Source organism: Cibotium barometz, chromosome 46, assembly GCF_041138505.1.
Source record: "Cibotium barometz isolate CiBa-2024 chromosome 46, ASM4113850v1, whole genome shotgun sequence".
Lineage (NCBI taxonomy): Eukaryota > Viridiplantae > Streptophyta > Polypodiopsida > Cyatheales > Cibotiaceae > Cibotium > Cibotium barometz.
The window spans coordinates 30447691-30457152 of NC_141091.1; positions in this window are offsets into that span (position 1 = coordinate 30447691).

Genomic DNA, 9462 nt, shown 5'->3' on the forward strand with positions numbered 1-9462 from the left:
TGAGTGAGAGCTACAAAGTGAGAAAGCTATGAGCCAGAAAGTGGGTTTTCAGAGTGTGCACGTTTTGCCTCCTTGTTCTCTTTTTTGCAATGATTTTTCCTTTTTCCTTCCTTTTTTGGGGCATTTTCATTTTCTACTTCCAACTTCTTGATGTGATTTGACTATTGATTTGTACCATCCCCGTCGTACTAGTGTAAAGGCATTAAAGTTTGCCCGTCTCGCCACCTCTCCCCATCTTACCATTACATGTGGAGTTTTAATGATGTTATGATAGTTGCTCTCCATGCAGCTACTTATGTTGACACTGTGGACATTTGCCTTGCTGACATGGATCTAGGTGGCATACACTTGGTCACTTGCTTCTTTACTGACCTGGCCTTGTTGCGGAATTGCATTCTTCTATGGACTGGCCACCCTTGTAGAATTCTTCTGCGGTTCTGTTGCTTCTTGGATTTTTTGCGTCATTGTCTGCTAGTGATACCATGCCATAGCGGATGCTCTAGACCAGCTCCTTGTCCTCCACTTGTTCTTCTTCAAGTGTGAATTCCACCGGTTGGCCCATGTATTTTCTCATCCTCCTGAAGTCGTTCATTGTTTTGGGAAAAGGTATACCATCTAGACTTTCTAATGTGAAGGCATTCGAACTGATCGTGTTTTTTCACCATGAATGGTCATATCCACTGGATTTTGAATTTTTCGAGGTGCGAACCCAACTTGAAGTTGTAGACCAATACCAGGCCTCCTTCCTTGAAATTTTTGTGCTTGAGACGCCTGTCAATCCAGGATTTTCTTTTATGCTACACTATCTTTGCTTGTAGAGCTAAGTTGTCTTTCTTATTCTAAGGTTAGGAGCTCCTGTATTTCGTGCTCCCAGGATTCTTCCATTGGTAGCTTTTCTTGAATTGACACTCTAAAACTGGGCACCATAAATTCCATGGGCATTACTACCTCCAGCACCCCATAGACTAGTTTGAATGGTGTTTGACTCATTGAGATATTGTAAGATGTGTGGAATGCTCATAGGGCTGCATCTAGCTTTTCGTGCCAATCATTTTTGTTGGGATTTATAATCTTCTTCAAGATTTTAGTCACAAAACCTTGTTGGTAGATTCTGCCTAGCCATTGCACTGTGGGTAATAGGTTGAGGACTTCTTGTGATTGATTAGGTATTTTTACATCAACCCTTTCATTACCTTGTTCATGAAATGGGCTCCCTGGTCATCCCTGGCTATTTCCACCGACAATCCATGCCTAGAAATAATATCCTTGAAGAGGAACTTCACCACCTCTTCTACGGAATTTCTCTTTACAACTTTAGCTTCCAGCCATTTGGTGAAATAAGTAGTTTGCCACAATGATGTATTCACACCTGCTACCTTTTGTGGGCAGCTTGATTGGTCCAACAAAATCCAATCCCGACTTCATGAATGGAAACAACGGCGACAGTTTGGGTGAGATGGGCGAGATGGGCAATCTATCAGAATCATCAGGGTTGACCCGTCTGCCTGATAGATATCACATTGCTTGGCTTCGTTGTTGGCATCCCTCATGACCGTTGGCATCCCTCATCACCACCATAGGTCTACTTGAGAAATTTCCCAAACTATGATTTCTCCACCCATGTGTCCTCCGATAATGCCACAATGTGTTCCCCTTAATATTACTTGCTCCTCATGGTCCATGACAAACCTGCCTAGGATTTGGTCTATGCCTCTTTTGTAGAGCTACCCTGCAATCATAGTGAAGTTTCTGCTCCTATAGGTAATCCTTTTTTTTCTGTCAATAGTGTAACCTTTCAGGAAAGTTTCTGATAAAAGATAGATAGTGAGAGAGAACACACACATAAAATAAAACCCTAATAGATTGATGTAACCCTAACCATAGAGAAAATCCATATCCACACTCACATAATGCATAATAGAAGAAGACTACACAACCACACAATACATGTGTTGTGTTCACACACCAAATAACCCTAACATGTGTCCACACAATACATGTGTTGTGTTCACACACCAAATAACCCTAACTAATGTCCACACATTGTGGCCAGCTGGACACGGCCATTTGTTGCCACACACATGCTACTGTCTACCATGCCAACACATATCATGCCTAGCTCCAGCTGTCAATGTGCAGTGGTTTTTACATAGGGCATGATCCGTCTCACTGCGTCCAAATGAGACTTCCTAGGGCTTTGCATAAATTGACTCACTAGCCCCACAACATAACTCAAGTATGGCCATGTAATAGTCATGTAAATGAGGCTGCCAACATCTTCCTATACATAGATGGATCTTCTAACTCTTCACCAAAATCAGCCAACTTCACATTTTTCTCCAAGGGTGTACTTATGGGTGTTTACACCCAGTCATCCCATATCTAGCCAACATATCCAATGCAGATTGACATTGGACTAGCCATATTCTTGCATGATCTTTGACCTCTTCAATGCTAAGAAAATACCTCAAATCACCCGTCTTTCATATCAAACTATCCACTTAATGCCTTCTTGACATGCATAATATATGTAGCATGATCACTTTTCATAATCAAGTCATCCATATAGATAACCACAACAATCCCATGATTTATCTTCTTCACATATAGTGAAGAATCTTCCATAGAAACCTAAAAACCAATAGAGATAAGATATCGACTTATCTTAGCACTCCAAGCATGAGGTGCTTGTTTCAGCCCATAAAGTGTTTTCTTCAACCTGCATACATGAGTGGGGCACCTTGGGTGTACATAACCCTCTCGCTGCTCCATAAAAGCTTCCTCTTGCAAATAACCATTTAGAAATGCATTCTTGACATCGATTTGATGCATTTCCCAACCATTTGCCGCACAGCCATGGCAATAATAACTGACCTCAGAGTTCCCATCTTTGCCAGTGGACTAAACATCTCATCATAATCCAAGCCTTGGGTCTGTGCATATCCCTTAGCAATCAATTGTGCTTTATGATGACCAATCAAGCCATCTAACTTGCTAAGGGTGAGAAGTATCTACTAGGAGAGAATAAAGGGTAGCATGAGGAGATTTAGGAGGTGTGGAGATATTATGGGAAGAGGTGGAGAGAATCAAGCAAAAGAGGTGAATCAAGGAGAAATCAGTGGGATTAGATGCTTGGATGTAAACTCTATAAATTGAGGCATTGGCCTAATGAGAATTTGTTGCTTTTTGATTATCCATGCTTACATTGGCCTAATGAGAATTTGTTGCTTTTTGATTATCCATGAGAATTTGTTACTTTTTGATTATCCATGCTTACATTAAGCTATCAGTTAATTGCTCACTAATCACGTATTAATTATCATTTAATATCTTTGTTAATGATGTTGATTCTAGCATTTGATCTACCATAGCTCATCGCATTGCTGCAAATCTAACAATCCTAACATGCTACCACACTCTCTTGAAGCGGAAATTGCCATAATTACTCTGTCAAACCATTACGAGCTCCCATCCAAGGAGTAGCTTTGGACACCATTGCTTCATATCTTAAATGTATGATCGTTTGGTGTATCTACCTTGACTCTTGGATGTAAGATAATGTGGCGGTAACTCTTGTTAACCTTAGGAATGGGTTAACATCTCCCCTTATTGATGGCGATCGCATCCTCGTGATCACGTTGAAGACCTTTATGTGGGGAGAATGGACAAGCTTTGTCAATGGCTTTGATGTTGATTGACGCTCAATGGTCTTTGTCCTTCCGAAAGGAATAAGAAAAGCTAGTTAGTAAATGAAAAGGTTAGTGGTTTATTGGGAATTCCTAATAACGGGTGGGGTTTTTTTATGAATGATTGCATTTTTATATTTATGTAAGCATGTTTTTTTTTGTTGCTCACTTTGTTTTTTGCAATCATAAGCAAGGTTACATGTGATTTGTGTTAGTGGGGATGCTAAGAGATATTAATAATGGGAGAGAAGAGAGGGAAGGATATGGAGGAACGTAGACATAATCATCCGAATGAGATGGTGATTCTCAGTTCCTCATTTGATTCATTGAAAAGACATTCATCATTTGAAGAAATTGGCCTTTGATGATGTCCCTTTGTGTGGCAGGATTCTTGTCAACTGTTGTTGAGTAAGACCTGTTCCTACATGCTTCTTTTCATGTGCTTTTTATGTTTTTATGTATGTTTAAGTACTCTCAAAAGTAGATAGACATGAAGTACAAGAATAGACTCTTATTAAGCTACTGTTTTTTGTTGAAGTAGCCACTCATTGGTGAGGATTGAAAGAATTACATCAATTGAAAAGGCTAATATAGATATCTTCACGAAGGATTGAAGATCATTGATTTGTGGAGATGGTAGTGTCTTCTAGAGAGGTGTAAGATTCCTCCCCAGCCTCTCGAGATGTCCAGTATTTTCCCCTGTAATCAAATCCCTCATCAAATATATAAAAGATCTTGTTCTACCTGCTTTGGCCTAGAGAGAGAAAATGTTCTAGAGAGAGGTTATTCAAATTTTAGATATTCTGGAGGTGGTTGATGGGGGATGTGATAGAGGGAGCATGCATAGGAGTTCCGTGTGTTCGAGCACGTGATAGGTGTGGGGGGGATGTTCTTGGAGTTTCCTCTAGGTCTATTTACAGTTCAACCTAAGAAAAGTTGTTAAAAGGCTTTATCCTAGGGGTCCAGATTTTCTGAAAATTTTAAATTACAGTTTTGAGAGGCCAATTAGATTCATCCAAATGTGTGGAGGAGATAAATAGAAAAAATAAAGAAAATCTCCCCAAAAATGAGTAAATACTCACATAAGATGAAGAGTGGACTAAGGGCCAAAGGAAATACTAAAAAAATAAATTTTTGATACCTCAGAGTGGGGATTCCCCCTCATGAAGGAGACGCCTATTTCACATGTGTGGTGGAGTTTTAAATTCTCAAATATTGAGATATTTCATCTCTCCTCTCTCCTAATTCAAGTCTAGTTCCAAAAAGTAAGCTAAACTGACCCAAAAACGGTAAAAAATTGACCAAACTGATCTGGAAAATTCTAGAATCGGTTTGCTTGGTTAGAAGCTCACTTTTTCCTATAAATAGAAGCCTCCCTCTTTGTTGAAGCTTAATAGTGTTTTATGCATTGTTACTCTACTCCTCCCCCCAGAGCCAAAAACTGTGAATTTCTTAATAATTCATTAGTTTTTTTACCATTCCCTCTTCTAAAGAATTGGTGGCCACTCTTGTTGCAAACAAGAGTAGATCCCTCAAACCATCAAGCCAAAGGAAAGCTCCCAGAAATTCATGTAAGTTAGAAATCCTACTTTTTCTTTATTCTTTTAATGGTTTTCTAATTTTTGTTATCTTCTTTAAAATGATAAATTGATGCTATGCCTTGTTGGAAAGGCTTTCCTCCTCTCTCATTCTTAAAATCAGCCTTTCTTTATCCTAGATAAGTAATCTAATTGTTAAAATTAAACTTTTTATATTGTTTCTCTTTTAAAAGTTCAATTTGATTAGTTTAGAATGCTTTAAACAATTTGGGGATAATTTTTAAGTAATTTAAGGTTGAAAAAATTTGAAAAATGGTCAACCATACAAAGGAGGTTATGGCAAAATTTTCTTAAATTTTGTGAAATAAGTTTTATCTTTTATTATTCAGAAAGAGTAATCCCCATCGTTTGTGTATTCTAAAAGTGTTATTTTCATTCTAGGCATAGAAAAATGCATAGTAGAAATAATTTTATTATAAAAGTGTTATTTCTATTAAAATTAAATACTATGCATAGAAAGATGAATATTGGTTATTTTTTTTAATTATAAAAGAGTGAATTTCAATAGATTTAAATTCTATGCATAGAAAGATGCATATTGATTATTATTTTTATTATAAAAGAGTGATTTTCATTAGATTTAAATTCTATGCATAGAAAGATGCATATTGATTATTATTTTTATTATAAAAGAGTGATTTTCAATAGATTTAAATTCTATGCATATAAAGTTACATATTGATTATTTTTTTATTATAAAAGAGTGATTTTCATTAGATTTAAATTCTATACATAGAAAGATATATATTGGATAATTTTTTTATTATAAAAGTGTTACTTTCACCAAAATTTTTTTATTATAAAAGTGTTACTTTCACCAAAATTGATTTTTATGCATAAATAGATGCATAAAAGTATTTTTTATTATAAAAGTGTTACTTTCATCAATATTGATTTTATGCATAAAAGAAATTTTTTATTATAAAAGTGTAATTTTCATCAATATTGATTTTATGCATAAAATGATGCATAAAAGATTTTTTTTATATAAAAGTGTTACTTTCACCAATATTGATTTTTATGCATAAATAGATGCATAAAAGAATTTTTTAATTATAAAAGTGTTACTTTCATATAAATTAATTTTTATGCATAAATAGATGCATAAAATAATTTTTTTTATTTTAAAAGTGTTCTTTTCATCAATATTGATTTTTGTGCATAAATAGATGCATAAAAGAATTTTTTATTATAAAAGTGTTACTTTCATCAAAATTATTTTTAATGCATAAATAGATGCATAAAAAGATTTTTCTTTTATATAAAAGTGTTATTTCCATAGAAGTTGGATTTTATGCATAAATAGATGCATAAAAGGATTTTTCTTTTATATAAAAGTGTTATTTCCATAGAAGTTGGATTTTATGCATAAATAGATGCATACATAATTTTTTATATCAAAATAAGAGTCTTCTTTAATCCTATGTTTAAATCCCATGAATATTGAAAAAATGAATAAGTAAATACTCTGTGAAGGAAAATTCTATCGTTTCATATTCTCTAGGATGGTAATAAGAAAATTCAGAAAAACTATCGAAGTCGAAATTTTAGATAAATGATTAATTTATTCCTCATAGGAATTCATGATTAGTTTTGAATTCAGTTAAGCAAAATACTCAATGAATGAAATTCAGTAAAGTAGTAATTGAATATTATCCTTCGAGAATGATAGTTCAGGGAGAACCTTTCCAGACTCAAACCCTGAATCAGACTATGACCAAGACGTAACTCCTTCGTCTATTTCAAGAAAAGACGATGTGACCAGTTCAGTAATCTACACTCAAATCATCCACCGAATCTGAAACTAAGTTGAGACCTTTGATTTTGATCTGAGGATCAAGAGTTCAGAATTCGAGGAATTCTGCTTGGGAATCTAGACCTGTGATCTAGAAGTCTTGGGATACGGAATTAAGATATACTCATTATATTCAAAAGAAAATCAAAACTGAAAACTTGCATAGAATTCCTGTTTTCTTAAAGGACTGTCTTATGCCAGAATGCTGGAGGGAGCATTAGGTATATGTGTTTTCTAAGGGAAGTTCGGTTGCAAACTGGCGGGAATAGGCTCAATTAGAACCTTAATTGAGCTATTTGAACTGCTACAAACTATTGTAGAATGTTGTAAACTACTTAATTTACCGAGATTCACTCGGTAAACTACTTAATTTACCGAGATTCACTCGGATTAGTTGAGATTCGTCATTAATCATAAGATTAGCTCTCTAATTTGATTAGTCAATATTAGTCACTAATCATAAGATTAGCACTAATCCTTTATGATTGGCTCAATTCTTGACTAAGAAACTGTCTAAATTTCTCTTAAGCATCAAATTATTACAAGATTCAATCTTAATCTCTAATTTGTTGCAATAATCTTACATTTCTTCTAACAAGATATACTAATCTTACTTTTCTTACATCAGTCTCAATTCTTAGCTAAGAAACTGTCTAAATTGCTCTTAAGCATCAAATTATTACAAGATTCAATCTTAATCTCCAATTTGTTACAATAATTTTACATTTCTTCTAACAAGATATACTAATCTTGTTAGAAGATATACTAATTTTGCATTTCTTCTAACAAGATATACTAATCTTGCTTTTCTTACGTTAGTTTCAACAATATCATGGCTTATTAAATTTGTTCAATTTCTCTTAAAGAAACACAACTTCTTTGAAGAAATGATCAAGATTAGGAAAGTTTTTGACCAAGAACCACTCACTATTTAAGTTTGCTAAGATTTGTTGATTTTTGCACATAATCTTGTAAACTTTACAAATCTCCAATAGGAACCTTGTAAAGTGCACTATGCACATCACATTTTGCATAATATGTAACAAATTTGTAAACTGCACCACTCTCCATAGCAAACTTTGCATAAATCTATTTATAAGTGTAAAATGCACCTCTTCTTGATGAACTCTGTAGCAAAATTTGCACAACAACCAACAGTTCTCTCCAAACTGCCAAGATTCCCCAAAAACTAGGCAATTATGGAAGAAAACTATGGTTTATGGGTAGATTTAGCAAAAAGAAACACTAATCTAAGTAAATCTTACATCAATGATAGAGATTAAGTTTCTGAAATGTGTTGTAAATCTATACTCGAGATTAAGATTTTTTAATCAAGATTAGTAAGCAAATGTTAATCAAGAAAATTAACATAAACTTAAAAATCTAACTGTTGTAAACCACTATTAACCCTAATTTGAGAATGATTACCCTGATCAACTCTAATCAAGGATCAAAGATCAAGAACACTCAAAGAAGTGACAGTTCAAAATTTGTAGAAACCCTAATTTCGAGATGATTAAGTGCTCTAATCACTCACTAATCAAAATACCAAGATCAAAGCCAAGAGCTCTGATACCAATGAAATAAAGAGGGCTAATACCAATGAAAGAAAGAGGGCTACTCAAGTATGGAATAGGCCAATGAAAGGAAGGAAGGGAGAAGAGACTCGTTTACATGGAGTCTAAGACATGGGAGAAGAGACTCGTTTACATGGAGTCTAAGACATGGGAGAAGGTCTCCATAGAAGCTTGAAAGCTCCAAGGTAGATGTGTATTATCATCAAATGATAGAAGGGTGAAAGATATCAAAAAGTATCGAAAGGTCCAATAGCCTAGACCAAAGTCACTTACATAGTGCGTGGCCAATTCGCACTAGGCTAATAATCTGCCCATGCCCAAATCTATGCCCAAGGGACCCAAGGTCCATGTGCCTAGGCCCAAACCCATACATGTGCATGTGCATATAAAATTGTTCATTATAGTACCATTCAGAATTTTAAAAATATAGGTTTAAGTATTAAAACCTCTAAAATATAGATTAATTACTTCCTCTTATATGATATGTTCTTCATGAAAAACATTTTTTTCGAGCACTTGGGGAGGTGTGTGTGTGGTGAACAATTAAGGCTTGGCAATAGTCCTCCCCCCAAACATTGTGTTTACTGATTGTTCTATAAAATTATTAATCATTTATATAGATTAATTACTTCCTCTTATATGATATGTTCTTCATGAAAAACATTTTTTTCGAGCACTTGGGGAGGTGTGTGTGTGGTGAACAATTAAGGCTTGGCAATAGTCCTCCCCCCAAACATTGTGTTTACTGATTGTTCTATAAAATTATTAATCATTTTTCACAAAGGTTGCTTGTAGAGCAAGTTTAG